Raw genomic sequence first — 16,600 nt, 5'->3', positions numbered from 1 at the left:
AGATCCATATTTATCACCTTGCAAAAAGATTGAGTCCAAATGAATTAAAGACCTTAACATAAATCCAGTTACAATGAACCTCATAGAAAAGAAATTGGGATGTGGCCCTGAATGCATTGGCAAGGGAGACCAGTTCCTAAATGTAACACACAGACACTGAGAGCAACAATTAATAAATGGGACCTCTTGAAACTGAGACTGTTCTGTAAGGTGAAGAGCACTGTCAATAAGACAATAAGGCAGTGTACAGAATAGGAAAAGATCTTTACCAGCCCCACACCTGGCAGAGGATGATCTCTAAAATATATAAAAAACACAAGAAACTAGACATCAAAATATCAAATAATCCAATTAAAAAGTAGGCTACAGAGCTAAATAGAGAATTCTCAACAGAAGAATCTCAAATGGCTAAAAGACATTTAAGGAAGTGTTTAACATCCTTAGCTATCAGGGAAATGCAAATCAAAATGACTCTGAGATACATTCTAACACCTGTCAGAATGGCTAAGTTTAAAAAAAAACTGAGGACAAATTATGTTGGAGAGGATGTATTGAAAAGGGAATGTTCCTCCGCTGCTAGTGGGAATGCAATCTTGTACAGCCTTTCTGGAAATTAGTATGGCAGTATATCAGAAAATTGGGAATCAACCTACCTCAGGACCCAGCAACATCACTCCTGGGCATATACCCAAAAGATGCTCAAACATACCACAAAGACATTTGCTCAACTAGGTTCATAGCAGCATTATTTGTAATTGCCAGAATCTGGAAACAACCTAGATGCCCTTCAACTGAAGAATGGTTAAGGAAAATATGGTACATTTACAGAATGGAGTATTACACAGTGGTAAAAAGAATGTCATCATTAAATTTGTAGGCACATGGATGGACCGACAAAAAAATCATCCTTAGTGGGGTAACCTAGATCCAGAAAGACAAACATGGTATGTACTCACTCATAAGTGAATATTAGACACAAATCCAAAGATAACCAGGCTCTAATCCACAACCCCAGAGAAGCTAGGTAAAGAGGAGGACCCTAAGAGGGACACAAATGAATAACCTCAGGAAGGGTAAAGGGTTATGATCTCCTGGGAAATCTGGGAACGGGAAGTAGAGGGGAGGGGATGTAAGGGCTCAAGATGGCTGAGTCCAGGGAAAGATGGAGAGGGAGAGCAATGAAAGAAATATCTTGACAGAGTGTCCCTTTAAGGTGATGGGGAGAAATCTGCAGCTAGAAAACCCCAGGAACTCATGGGGTTGTCCCTAGCTAAGACTCACAACAATGGTAGAAAGGGTGCTTGAACTAGCCTTCCCCTGCACTCTGGTTGATGTCTACCTTAATTGTCATCATAGAACCTACATCCAGTGACTGATGGAAACCGATGCAGAGTCCCACAGCCAGGCACTTGGCTAAGATCCTGGAGTTCAGTTGAATAGAGGAAGGAAGGATTATAGGAGCAATGTATGTCAAGATCATGATGTAAAAAAAACCACATAGATAGCTGACCCATTCTAGTGGGGGCTTATGCAGTCTGAACTGACAGCTGGGGAGCCCACATGGGACCAGACTAGGCCCTCTGAATGTGAGTGACAGTTGTGTGGCTTTATGTGTTTGTCAGTCCCCTGACAATAGGACCAGGACTTATCCCAGGTACACAAACTAGCTTTTTAGAGCCCATTCCCTATGGTGAGGTGCCTTACTCATCTGTAATGTAGGGGGAGGGGCTAGGTCTGGCCCCAACTTGATATGCCAGTCTGTGTTGACTACCCAAGGGAGGCCTTACCTCCTATGAGGAGGGCATGAGGGTGGGCTGTGGGAAGGTGGGGGCAGTGGGAGAAGGGGATGAAGGGGGAACAGGGGTTGGTATGTTAAAGTTGTGAGCAGGGAGGAGCTGCCCCATTTCTCATCTGTCTTGGAACAACATAAAGGAGGGAAAGTTAACTTCTCCTTGGCCCATCAACACCTGAGGCTGGTGGGAGATCTGGCCCCATGGTCATAAGAGCAGGAGAGCTGTCCCTAACCCATACCAGCTGCGAAAGTCAGTAGAGAAGGCCCTGCACCTCACCAGGGAAGCACAATAGTACAAACCATGTTAGCACAGATATGGGTGAGTCAGCCCCGAAGTTGTGAGCATGAGAGAACTGTCCCCATCACTCATCTGCATTGTGTGACATGGGCAGGGAAGAGATGCCATCTTCCATCTCCCCCACAGCCCATCAACACCTGTAACATAAGGGAGAGCTGTTCCTGTGCATAAGAATGGGAGAATGGTCTCTGCTCCCCACCAGCTACAACACTAGGCAGAACAGGCTCTGCATCTTGCCTTGGCAACACAATGGAGCCAAAACTGTTGGTGCAGGTGTGAGTAAGCTAGACCCAAAGTAGTGAGCAAGGGAAAGCTGTTCCCATCACTCATCTGTCCTGTGATGTCTTGGGAAAGGGAGAGTTTCACTCCTCTCCCACTTGTCCTCACTCATCAATGACTGAGGCTTGTGTGAGAACTGGTTCTGAGGTTACAAGACTGGGAAAGCTGTCCTTGATCTCCACAAGCTGCAAAATTTGGGAGAGCAGTCCCTGAACCTCACATAGGGAATACAATTCCTGATGGTGAAGGAATGGGTGAGCCAGCCCCAAAGTTGTAAACATGGGAGAGCTGTCCTCACTACTTGTCTGTCATATGGCAATGTGGGAGGGTGAGATGCCCCCATTACCCTTCCTCACCCTTTACCACCAGCAACAGTTGAGAGAGCTGACCTGCCCTCTTACCAGCTGCAGCACTCAGGAAATCAGGCCCATCCCTCAGCTAGAGAGCACAGCAGAGCTGCCAAGTGGTCAGCGCTGAGGGTGATCTAGGCCCACTGTTAACAGCAAAGGAGAGTGGTCCCCATTACTCATCAGACATGTGGAACTATGGACAGAGGCAAAATACCCTCCCCCCACCTCATGCCCATCAACACCTGAGACAGGTAGAGGTGCTGGCCCTGGGGTTATAAGAGCAGAAAGGCTGGCACTACCCCTCACCAGCTGTAGCACTCTGGAGAGTGGCCACTGTCCCTCACCTGGGTAACACCATGGAGGTGGTCCTAATGGTAGAGGTGTGGGAGAGCAGACCTTGAGGGTGTGAAAGCAGGAAAACTGGCCCCACCCCTTGCTCATTGTTGCAAGAGGTGAATTAGCTGGGGCAATGCTGGAGAACTCACCCTGCTGGTGAGAATATGGGAGATCTGGCTGGTGGACCAACCCTACAACTGCCCAGGCCCAAACCAGGGTGATGACAAAAAATAAGAAATGCCCCTACTCTGCTGTAGGATGAGAGGAGAGAGGTCACTGATTCATCACCAGCTTAACTAGGAGACTGGCCTTGGAACTGACTGGATTGGAGACCAAACTGATACTCTCCAGCATTCTCCTTCTTAACAGGATCCATGCAGGGGTGGCACTTTTTCAGGGAGATTGTCATCCTCCCTGTGAGCTGCAGACTCCAGTTATGGAAGATCCACTGGGTGGAGATTCCAGCATCAGCTGAGAGGCAGGTGAGGACCACAGAGCTGTGTATTGTAACTGTGGTGTCTGTGACTTGGATAAAGGGCTGTGCCACAGGCTCTGCAAAGCAGAAAAGGAGGAGGCAAAGTGACAGTAGTCCTTCAGGTATCTCAACCAGCCCCTCTGTAGTCAACAGATACTTAATAAAGCCTCCAGGGTGGAGACATTGGAGCAATGACAATAGAGAGGTTACTAGTGGTTCAGATCTGACATCCATGGCCTGTGTGACCCTGATTCAGCCACTCTTTCCTGGGTCTCTATTTCCCTTCACTAATGAAAACAATGTATGATCATTGTGTCCCTTAGCAAGCTTAGAAATGAACAATGGCCTGCCTTTGGGATGGGGGAACTGCTCAAGTCAGCAGCACCTGTTACTATTTACTTTCAGGAGACAATTCTTTAGGTTGGACCCTGAGGAAAAGCAGCTCCCTGGAGTAACTTTCTCCTTTGTCCCTCACCTTGGGTGCCCTGACTTTCTGTGAATTCCCTTAAGCCCATCTAAAATGTTGGCTTATGTCCTGGGACCCATCCACAGAGGATGCCCCAGCATACTTTTATTAGTGGTTATTACCTTCCACTCAATTTCATTTCTGCTAACAATGACTAGCCTTTTGTACCAGAAACAGTATCAAAGGTTCTCTGGGATATTATGGACTAGTAGAAGAATATTTTCCTCTTCAACAACATTGGGCAGCATTGATTCAATAGTGAGCTGGCCAGTGGTGGGAAGGTGCTTGCAAGCTAAAAGGGAGAATAGAAGAGAAGAGAGACAAATTCATCAATATTGAGACCTTTGTCTTTGGAGGAAAGATGGGCCCTATGTACTGAGAAGCTTAGATCCATCACTCAGCTGAGGTGGTTGGGAGTTTCTGTCCATCTTCAAAGGAAGTAAGTAAATGACTTCCATGACCTCAGTGCACCTCACTGTATAACTTCCTCTGTAGAACTCTATTCCTCGTGTGTTTCCATACTCAACATTCTCATATGACTGCTCATGATCAGAAAATGTGGTGGGGGGTTCTTTCACTGACATCTTCCTCTACAGACCCCAGTCTTCACATTCTGACCTCTTTGATCTCTTCTATCTGTGTATGCAGTCAACCCCTTACTTCCCTTAGAAGTAGGCTTCCTAGTCTGTCTTTCAGTCCAATATGGGTGGTACATTGTTATGAAAAGCTATTTTGATCTTTCTGGAAGTTTGGATAACTGGACAGGCTTAGATACATGCAGGTCCATAGAAGAATGAATGTCCCAGCACCTTGCATATCCAGGTGATAATGAAATTCTCATATGTGGAGCTACTGAAACTAGTTACAACTCCAGCTTACATTAACTTATGCATGTGGGGGGTGGGAGGATGTGGGTGGATATGAGTGTGGGTGTTTGTGCAGGCGTTGACCATCCTATGTATGGGTGAGTGTGCAGATCACAGCACCTAGATGGAAGTCAGAGGACAACTTAAGGGAGCCTTCCTGTCCTTGCACCTTAGAAGACTCCAGCCAGTCTCTGAGTACCCCTCCTCCCACACACTATCAAGGAGTGTTCTCATCTGTGAGCAGAAGCCACCACCAGAGACTGCACAATTTGTTGGGAAGTTCACAGTGGCCTCCATGAAGGCTACTGTCGCCTCTGTCCTCCCTCTGTGGAGGATACCTTTTGCTCTAGCACTTGTCCCCAAGCTCTGCAGCCTTCCTCCATCTGAGCTCATCCTTCAGACAGGGTAACCCTGACTGTTGTCAGGATGGTGTCCAAAGCCATTCTCTGTCCCTTCTAATCTTAGTCTTGCCTAGTGTCCCAGTCAACTTTTCTCTCTATATTTTTCAGTCCTCCAGAACATTTAATGAGCAACAAGGCTTATAATCATTTCTTTGCCTTAGGACAACAACCAAACCTCTGCTGTGATCTTCTAAAATGTCCTTTATGACACAGAATACCAGCTGAGCAACTGGGTTCTCAAAGCTCTAAAAATCTAAAATGTATAACCTGAAGGAAGTTGTCAGCTATGTCTGGGAAAGGTGGAAACGTGCCAGCTGAGCGATGCTTGGGAAAGGGGATAGACCCATTCTCAATGGACTCTCAAGTCAGGGTGCATTGGAGGATTTGTGTGAGGAGATGCATGTGGGATAAGGTGAGCTTAGTCCTGTAGAGAGGACAGTGGCTCCACCCTCCTAGAAAGACTTTCAGAGTGACCCTCCAACTTCCTGTGATACATATCTTGGTTTTCAATGTCTTTTTAGGGTGCAGCTAATATATGTAAGTGAATTTCCCATATTAGATGCCTGGAGTGGGAATGGTAACCAGGATCCTCTGGTAGAGTCATATGCTTAGAAACACATAAAATATCTAGTATGTCTGAGAATGCTGTCAGTGACTTCTAGTTGTCTAGGGCGAGGGTGGAAGCCAAGCCACGATTAGGGCCATGACTCCTGGAAATAATTTTCTAGATGGTAATTTTGTGTCCTTCTATAGTCAACTAATTATTACTGGAAGAAATGCACCTCTTGTCTGGGAGCTGTCCAGATCAGCATCTCTGTCACTACTAGTGTTTTGTTGCACCCAATAGAATCAATTTGCCTGCAGGAGAGAATTCCAGAGCTGGACCCCAGAGGACAATCACTTCCAAGGAGGACTTGTGTCCTTTGTTCCTCCCCTTGGGTACCATGACCTTCCTGTAAGGTCTCATAATTCAATCAGGTCAGTTAGTTAATGGTCTGGGCACCTGACCAGCTCTATCTTCCATGATGTTTGTCTGGGGAAGATAATCCAATGAACATAGCCTAACCATAGCTCTCATGACCAGCACTGGCTGGCTCCACATACCAATAAAGCCTTGTCCCCTGTCGGCTCTCAGGAAGTCAAAATCATGCAGTGACAAAAAGCTCCCATGTGTCATCTGGAGTCCAGGGCAAGTACAGAGATTTGCAGCCAAGGCTTCCTAGTGCTCTCTGTGAGAATCCAATGGCTTCCTTAGTGAAGGTCTTCCTGACTCTCACAGTATCTTTCTCAGAGACAAGTGTATGGTGCAGCTCCAAGCTGCAGCTGACATCCTGGGACTGAGTATACACAGCACAGGTACTCTACTCCACAGGTAAATACAGGTAAGGGGTTCTGATCTATTGCAGTTTGTCTATCCTATATGTGTTCTGAAGTAGGGGCCCAAACCCCAGTGTGAAGACACAATGTCCTGGAAAGGGAGATCAGAAACAGCCCCAACCTGACAGTTCCATGTATCAAGTAGGTTAAGTAAGCCACACCTAGCTGCTGGAAGCAATGACTAACTCTATACATAGAGTTGAATATCTGTTCCTTCAGTTTTTCAAATCTCTGTTTACAGTTTCTAATGTGTACAGTCCTGCTTCTTTCTCAATGGCATGCAGGAGCAGAAGGGATCTGTTGATGGGCATCACTCATCTGCTCTGTGCAGGCACCCAAGTGATGAAATTCATGACTGCTATTTTCTGAAATTTTAAACATCTGGGTTCTGTACACTAATTTGTACTGGGAAAACATTCATAGAACTTCTGGCTGAATATGAATAAGGAGAAAAATGTTTCCCCTTTAGCAGCATTCTGTGGCACTGGCTCTCTCATGAGTCAGACAGAAGTGAGAGGGTTGCAGCAAATAAAAAGCACACTGAAAGGGAAAAGAAAAAAGTTATCACAAAGACCATTGAGCTTAGTGGAAAGATGACAACCTTCATTCTAAGCAAGTGGATTCATCACTCAGCATAGAGATATAGGTTTGAGTGTTTTATTGCACCCAGTAGAATTAACGTGTCCTCCATTCCTCCAGTGACCCTGAATATGTCATTTCCTCTGCACTGAACTCTCTCCTGGGGTGTCTCCAGGGCTGCTTCTCACTGCCCTCAGTCAAGCACTGTGCACACTGAGGCTGAGATTATGCCTCCTCTGAACTTTTTCTCCACAGATCCCACATCTTCATTCTTGGCATTTTTTCCATTTCCTTTGTGGCTCCAGTCAACCCTGACTTCACCTTTAAGGATGAACTCAGAAAGTCCTGGTGAAGAGTTGGGGGAAGGATTCTATGAGCTGGGGGTGTCAAAGACATCACAAGAAAATCCACAGAATCAATGACCCTGTGCTCATAGTAGTTCACTGAGACTGAACCGACAATCAGGGAGCCAGCATGGGACCAACCTAGGCTCTCTACATGCATGTGACAGTTGTGTAGCTTAGTCTACTTTTGGGACTCCTAACAGTGGGAACAGGGGCTGTCCCTAATGCTTTGGCTGGATTTTGGTAACCTATTCCTCATGATGGGTTGCACTTCCCAGCCTGAATACAGGGTGTGATGCTTAGTCTTATCACAACTTTATATGCTATGTTTTGTTGACATCAATAGGAGGCCTACCCTTTTCTGAACAGAAAAAGAGGAAGAGTGGATTTGGGGGGCAGAGGAGAGAAGGGGGAGGGGATGGTGCGTGGTTTGAATCTTGGAGGTCTTATTAATAAAAAACCCACCCAGAGACAGATATCAGGGTGAAAGCTAAAAGATCAGAGAAGCAGAACAGCCAGCCACTAGTTCTTACCTCTGTGAAATCTTCAGCCTAAAGAGATTGAGTTCCTGTTTCTCCATGCCTTATATAGCTTTCTTTGCCCTGCCATATTACTTCCTGGGATTAAAAGTGTGTGTGCTTCCCAAGCAAAGGCATGAGATCTCAAGTGCTGGGACTCAAGGAATGTGCCACCACTGCCTGACCTCTGTGTCTAATTTAGTGGATGGCTCTGTCCCCTGATCCTCAGCCAAGTGTATTAGGGTACACAGTATATCACCACAATGGTAGGAGAGGAAGAGAGGAAACTATGGTCATTATGTAAAATAAATAAATAATTTTAATTAATAAAAATACTAAATTATTATAAACTGTTAAAAGAAAATTAAGACATGAAAGTTAATGTTAAATCACCTCACAAATAACCAAATTCTTTAAGATGTTCTGACCTATACTTGTAGTCATGCCAAGTACATTACAGAATTAAGCCTTATGTAGCTTCCTGTATAAGTTTTCGAAGTTAAGCCTAAAGCAAGTAGCTAAAAGCAAGTAAAGTTTGTTCAGCTCAGACAGTTAATCAATAATCATCCTCTAACGTGCAAGAGGACTTCTGTTTATGGCATTTAAAATATTGAATGGAGCTCATCCAGGTCTTGGCTCCAATATGACAAAAATAAAGAGACAAAAGTGGTGTCAAAAAGCGGCATGCCCCTGTGCAGCCAACTTACTGCATGAACTGTGCTGTGAGCCCAGAGCAAGGCCACTAATAAGTTCTTTGCTTGGAACATTGTAGAGACCATGGCTGTCAGGGACATAATCAAAGCAAGTGCCTTCCACACTCATGTGCCTCCCAAACTCTTTGTCAAGCTGTATTACTTCATGAGCTGTGCCATTCAGTGCAGTGTATCCAGGAATCAATCTTGGGAAGCCCAGGAAGACTGAACACCCCACCACTACTTAGACCTGCTAGTGTGTCCCACACTGCAACCAAAACCCGTGTGAAGAGATGACATCATAAGAGCAGAAGAAAAACAATACCTTGGAAAAAATGGAAGTCATACTTTAAACACACACACACACACACACACACACACACACACACACACACACAGCTGTAGAACTATGGGATTTATTCTATTAGTTCTTACTGTTATTGTTATAATCATAGCCTCTGCAACTACTGATGTGGTACCTTTAGTTCATGAGTTACATACAACTAGATACATTAATGATCTATCTAAGAGTCTTTATTCCTTGGTAAGACCTAACAGGTAACTGTGTGTGTACCTCAGTTAAGGTTTCTATTGCTGTGAAGAGACACCATTACCATGGCAATTCCTATAACATTTAATTTAAGGAAAACATTTAATTGTGGCTGACTTACAGTTTGAGAGGTTTAGTACATTATCACGGCAGGACATGGTGCTGAAGAAGGAGCTGAGAGTTTTACGTCTTAATTCACAGGCAGCAGAAGAAAATTGTGTACCGTACTAGACATAGCTTGAGCATAGAAGTCCACAAAGCATGCCCCAAGAATGACACACTTTCTCCAACAAAGCCACACTTACTCCAACAAGGCCATACCTCCTAATATCACCATGTCCTATGAACCAGGCATTTGAACACATGAGTCTGTGAAGACCAAACCTATTCAAACCACCACACCTTGGCACAGTGAGTAAGCAGGTGAACTCACAGCATGGGAAACACAGAGAATCATTGCTTTGTCCCTAGCTTGCAATGCCCTGTTTCACACAGGTAAGAACCATGCAGAGATATTTCCTGAAATACCAGTGGTTGTTTTCTTTCTTTTATTTTTCTTTATGTGAACAGCATTTTTAGCTGCCTGTATAACTCTGACCACAAGCAAACCTAGTGCCTTCAGAAGCCAGAAGAGGACATTGGATCCTCTGAAACTGGAGTTATAGATGGTTATGAGCTGCCAGTTGTGTGGTGGGAGCTGAACTTCGGTCCTCTAGGAAATGAATCAGTGCCTTAACCACTGAGCCATCACTCTATCAGTTCCAAGTGAATGTTTTTAGAGACATGTCTGACTGGTAAAAGATAGAGAGCAAGAACTTGCTAGGATTCTGGCTGAAAGGGACAGTTGTGTTTTGCAGATCTCCACTAAGGATTTAGGATGTTAACTTATTCCATATGAGACCATTTGTTAATAATACCCAGGATCTAAGGCCAATGTAATGGTTTTTCTATAAAGAGCACTATATGGTAAGATGAGAGGCAGATGCTAAAATTGATTTATTCAGTAACTGTTTCAGCAGAAAGTCCCTGTGCTAGATATGGTATCTACTGGAAGAGACAAATTTAAGCCATGTATCTCACCTTCCAGTAATAGTGATGACAATACACAAGAAAACACATGATTTTCTGTCCAGTGGTCAGGCTTGGGGGACCTGAAATTTTGCAGAAACTCTCCAGAGACTTAATTATAGATTCAAATCTAACTGTACATTTGTTTTCATTTCCTGGAGCTGACATCCCCTCAAGGCGATGATGACCAAGATTAACATCTCTAAAAAACAGCTCCTCCCCTTCCACAGATACCTGAGAAGGCCTCTAGGGTGGATAAACTGGACCCATGGATGCCAGACAGATTTCTGGGACTTCCCATTTGTACACACGAACTATGTGAACCTAATTTGTTCACTGTGCTTTCTATATCTCCATATTCCACTGATCACATATGGTAAATTAATATTGCCATAGCAATAAGGTAGACTAAATAAGAACAAAGGCTTAACATTGGGACTGTCCACATTAGCCATATCTATTACTATTTACCTTCAGGAGAGAGTTCACTAGATTTAATCCCTGAGGACATTCAGTCATCAAGAGGAACTATGTTCTCAGTCCCTCCTCTTGGGGACCATGATATTCCTGTGAAGTCTTATAAGGCCATCAGAAAAGTAGGGTAAGGGCCTGGGCACCTGTGCAGCTGTGCTCACCGTGCTGAGACTCAGAAGGACATGTCCAGATGACCTAGCCTAACTGTGGCTCTCATGGCAACACTGGCTATTTCCATGATGTACAAGACTCAGACAGCTGTTAAGTCATTTTTCTCTGTTAGCTTTAGTAAGACACATTCCAAGCCTGGCCACATTCCCCAGCTCATCTGGAGTCAGGATTCTGGGACCACGATCTGGAGCCAGGATGTCCTGGTAGTGGGTCCATAGTTCTCTCATGTAGAATCTCCCTGAGTCCCAAGTTTTTTTTTTCCTTAGGGCTACATTTATGGTGAGATCCACACAATCTAGTCTTGTTCTGATCCTTTGGGTGAGTTACCCCACCACACATCCTGCTCTCAGCAGGGTGAATTCAGATACAAGATTGACATTGCAGTTGGTCTGCACTGGGTGGGCCTGCACTAACTGTGTAAACCCTAATGTGGGTTAAAAATAAAATAAAATGAAATAAAAAATAAAAAAGTTGTGTGTCCATCAGGGTGTTGTCAAAAACAGCAAAGACACATTGGTACATATTGTCTCTCTGCCACTAAATGCAGGCCTCAGTAAGCATTGATGGATGGCTATTATGGCTGTGCCTGTCCTTAAATGTCAACCATGGTTGCTAATTTTCATCAGTAAATCTTTCTTTATATTGATAAAAATTTAAAAGATTTACTTTTTTGCTTTTACTGCCATTCCCTAGCAGATTAAGGAAAAATAAAATGTCAGGCAGTGGTGGTGTGTGCCTTTAATACCAGTACTCAGGAGGCAAAGGAAGGTGGGTCTCTGAATTTGAGTCCAGCATGGTCTATAGAGTGAGGTCTAGGACAGCCAAGGCTGCACAGAGAAACCCTGTCTTGAAAAACCAAAAAAGAAAAAAAAATGAACTAAGTAATATTCTCACCTCCAGCTGCATCGCACAACAGTGATTCTACAGTGAGTTAAGCACTATGGGTAGGGTACCAGCAGTTGAAAGTAAAGCTTGGAGCTGGATGGAAGGCTTCTTGGCTAAGAGCACTGGCTGCTCTTTCAGGAGACATGGGTTCAATTCCCAACACTTATAGGTTAGCCTACTATAACATTTAACTCCAATTCTAGAAATCCAGTGCCTTTACTGGACACTGCATGCATTGCATGTAGATGGTACATAGACACATAAGCAGGCAAAATATTGATGAACATCAATGAAATTATTTTAAAAGTTATTTTAAAAATAAATAAAAACCAAGGTTAGATGGAAGAGAGAGTAATCTCGATCCCTTTGCATTTCATGGAACACTGGACCTATGTCCTAAGCAGGTGTTTCATCTCTTAGCTTCAGTGTGAGTGTCTGGGAGGTTCTACAGAATTTGGTGGAAAGAAGCAATGTGACATGACTTCCTTTCAATTAGTGCTCTAAACATGTCATTCACCCTGTATGGATGGAATTATATTCTCAGGTTTCTGAATGGATCAACCTGACTGCTTTCAGGTCTGCTCACAATTAACAGTATTTTGTGGGTTGAGGGATGCCATCTCTATTTGCTATCTCTAGAATCCGTGAGCAATCTCTTTCTCATTTTATTTTTATAAGATTTATTTTTATTTTATATCTGCATATGGTTCTTTACAAACTGTGTGTAGGAGCCTTCTGGCCCCAGGGAACTTTATGGAATCCCCTGGAGCTGGACTTACAGAAAGTTGGTGGTGAAGTCACCTAATACTGCTGCTGGTAACTGAACTCAGGTCCTCTGGAAGAGTAGTAGGTGTATTTAAACACTAAGACATCTCCTCAGCCCTCCTCTTTCATTTTCTTTCTCTGTGCATAGGAAAATTCTACTGTACAGTTATGGAAGTCAGAAGGCATGAGGGAGTTGGAGCTATCCCTTAACCATGTGGGACATGTGGATTGACTCAAAATATCAGCCTTAGCAGCAAATGCCTTCACCCACTGAGACATTTCTTTGGCCCACCCTGGTTGGATTTTTATTTGGAGAATCACCCTATAATAATTGGAATCTTCAGTCTTCAAAATATAATGGCCTGTTGTGCCCACATCATATAATCCCCAAGCAAGACCAACACAGAGCCAATGTCTGAGGCAAAACACACAGGGGTTTATTGATTACAAGCCTGAGCTTTGTCCATATTCCAGCATTCTGGCACAGTGAGTGGAGGATGATGGCCCTGAGCTCTCAGAGTTTATAAAGGGTAAAACTGCAGGCAGGGTGGTACAAGCCTTTGCATCATAGGATTGGGTGAGGATATTTAACCTTTGAATTTACTGTATGGGGTCCAGAGAAATTTTTCAATGACAATCATCAGAAGGACATTTGGGACCAGCAGATGTTGTTTATCAAAATTACTCATTGGCCAGCCCACCCTGATGGGGTCACTTTGACCAGGTCTCTGGCTATTTGTGGTTTCTCTTGGGGTTGTTTAGCTTCTGGCCAAATGCTGTGTGAAATGGAGTTTTCTTTAAAATGGAGTTTGTCTTGCTCTCTGAGGCCAATGGTGATAAACTTTGTGTAGGGAACACTCAGGCTTCCCCCCCTCCTTTTAACATTTCCTGCTCACCAAGAGCCTCCTGCTGCTGAACTGTTGTTCTTCTCTGTCTTGTCTAGGTACTCTGCAAGCACAAACTCTGAGTCCCACTCAAAATCTTATCTTAGGAAATTATAGCTATTCTCTGAGTTACCGCCCTTTTAACCATTGTCAATACATGGTCACCTCAACTTTGTGTCAGGGCACAGGTCTTCAGTTTTAGGCCAGATTCCCATGGCCTTAATTAGGCCACATCTCTTGCAGCTCTCTCTAGGACAGAGTGTAGGTAGGAGCTGTCTGTGCTGAGGCCTGACTACTCACAGTTTACAATACCTGGCTCCTCCAATGCTCCTTGTCACTTACACTACACTGAACTACGTCACATGGTGTGAAATTCCCCACCACAGCTAAAAGGTTATAAAAGATCAGACCTTTCCTTTGTTCTGGAGATCAAGAGAAGACTGCTAATGATGTTGTCCAGAAATGGAGGGTGTTCTCAGAAGAAGCTCCTCAATTTTCCTCCACAATCACTCTCTTGGTAACTGTTTCTCATTCTTTCACTCTCCCTAGCCCTCTCTTATTTCATTATTATTTTCAAAGCTTTGAAAAGTAATTTTTTAAAATTTTCTACACACATATTGTGTTTATATTACATCCTTTCCATCACACCATCTTCCACTCTACCTCCTCCTAGGATTTTGACTCCCTTTCAACTTCATTGATATTTCTTTAATTATTATTATTATATTATTACATATATATTTATGTATAAACCAATAAATAAATATATTCTGATGCGTATGGTATGTAAAATGAATTAAAAAATTTTAATTAGGAAAATTGAACTCTCTAGAGATTTCTCCATGTATCCTACCATGTCAATTGGTGTTGTTATTTTCCAGGTCTACGCAGCCATATGGTTAACTTTTCTTGGGTGAAGATTCCCTATAATATATAGAAGACACAATCTCAAAGTACACATCCTGGTCTTCTGCCTCTTAAAGTATTTCCAAATCTCTTCTGATCTGTACTCTGAACATCAAACAAGGGGGTCACATTATAGATAGATCAGGTAGGGCTGGACACCCATGATGTCTACCTTAGAGTTTTATTGCTGTGAAGAGACATGGAGGCCATGGCAACTCTTACTAAGGAAAGCTTTTAATTGCAGCTGGCTTACAGTTTCAGAGGTTTAGTCCATTATTGTCATGGCTAAAATCATGGTGGCATATAGGCAGGCATGGTGCTGGAGAAGGAGCTGAGAGTTCCACATTGTGATCCTCATGCAGCCAAAAGAGACTGTGTGCCACACTGGGAGTAGCTTGACCTTATGAGACTTCAAAGTCTATCTCCACAGTGACAAACTTCCTCCAACAAGGCTATACCTGCCCAAACAAGGCCACACCACTTAGTAGTGTAACTCCCTAAGGGTCAAGCATTAAGACATGTGAGTCTATGGGAGACATTGCTATACATACCACCAAGCATCCATTTTTCACTGCACTTGGATTCATTTTGGATTTCTTTGGTGACCTCTGACTGTGCAACAAAAGCATCTTTAATGTAGGGCTAGAACTACACTTGTCTATGGGAATAAGGATGTGTATTTAGTATGGACCTTGAAATTAAACTTAATTAAGAAAGTGACCATTATAGGTTCTCCAATAAGATGCATAACATCATTATCCATGTACAGTTGATTGCATTCCAGTACCAGACATGATTTTCCCCCTTTTGTTCACCCTGAAGTCTAATTAGATAGTTTTTGGTTACCTGAAAGAGATAACTACCACTCTGGCATCTTTATGGATATTTTGCCATGCTAGTCATTGCTGTAGTTAGTAGGAATCCAAACTGTGTAGGACAATTGATTATTTTCATCTGTCACCAGCTTGCATGGAATCTTCAAGTACCATAAGGTCTAGTCCTCAGAGAAGAGGTTTCTGCATCAGATCCAGCTAGATTCTGCTATACTTGAAGATCATTTCCTTAAGCATTCATCATCAGAGAGGCTACCTCTGGCAATAGATGGGTAAAAACAGATACAGACACCCACAACAGATACCATGTGTGTTGGGTAAAAGGGTCAGCTAAGGAACACACTCTGGCCCTGAAACCAGAGCCCAACGGTTACAAAGGAGCAGTGAAAGGAACATACCCTGGTCCTGAAACCAGAGTCAAAAAAAACCATATCCTGACCAACTTGGCATGAAAATCAACCAGGCCCTGAGCACAAAATCCAACTAATCCCTGAGAGCACAAATTCCATCCAATTTCTAAGATTGTCCAAGCTCAGTGATTGAAAAGCCAATCAATTCCTACCCTGAAAATCTTCACCCTGGAAAAAACACTGCCCCTAAGAAACCCTATACAAGCCATGTGCCTGTTCAGTTTTAAGCTGCCTTTTTCCACCCTGGCAGAGGCAGCCACTTTCTTGGATTCCTCCCTACCAATAAATCTCTTGAATGGAGTTTGGGTAAAAACCTTCTTTTACCTGAGTGGAGCCAGGCAAAGAAGTAACTGCTTTAGCCTGAGCAGGAGCAGAATTGCTACATTTCTTCAGGAAGGCTCTCTTAGCAGATCAGAGCTGTAATGGCTCTTGCTGGAGCTGGAGCAGAATTGCTATATCTCTACAGGGAAACTCCCTTAGCACAGCAGAGCAAAGCAAAGCAGGCCTGCAAAGGCTCATCTGGAGAAGAAAAGAACTACAACATTCCTGCAGGGATACTGTGCCCCACTGGAACAGAGCTGCAGGTATTGCCTGGCTTCCTACCCGGATACCTTACCCTTCCACACTGTAGGTGTTATCTGGTTTCTGACAGCCAGGAGACATATCTGTTCAGAGCTGTAGGTATCAGCTGGCTTCTGATGGCTAAGATACCTTTCCCTTCAGAGCTGCAACACTTACAGGTATTGCATGGCTTCCAGCAGCCAGGATAACTTTTCCTTCAGATCTGTACAACTACAGGTATTGCCTGGCTTCCTACCAGAATATTTTGCCCTTCCAAGCTGTAGGTATCACCTGGCTTCTAAAGGCCAGAAGAACTTTCC

At 43.7% G+C, this 16,600-nt stretch overlaps 1 protein-coding gene across 1 annotated transcript in view; it reads right to left on the bottom strand.

Annotated features, from left to right (window-relative positions):
* Positions 1 to 16,600, bottom strand: part of LOC143273031 (pregnancy-specific glycoprotein 22-like) — a 168,924-nt gene that overhangs the window by 116,072 nt on the left and 36,252 nt on the right. The gene's annotated exons all lie outside the window — the stretch shown is intronic.

Source organism: Peromyscus maniculatus, chromosome 1, assembly GCF_049852395.1.
Source record: "Peromyscus maniculatus bairdii isolate BWxNUB_F1_BW_parent chromosome 1, HU_Pman_BW_mat_3.1, whole genome shotgun sequence".
In the NCBI taxonomy this organism is placed as follows: Eukaryota; Metazoa; Chordata; class Mammalia; order Rodentia; family Cricetidae; genus Peromyscus; species Peromyscus maniculatus.
The sequence above is the reverse complement of the archived record's forward strand: the minus strand, read 5'-3'. Positions and strand labels throughout refer to the sequence as shown.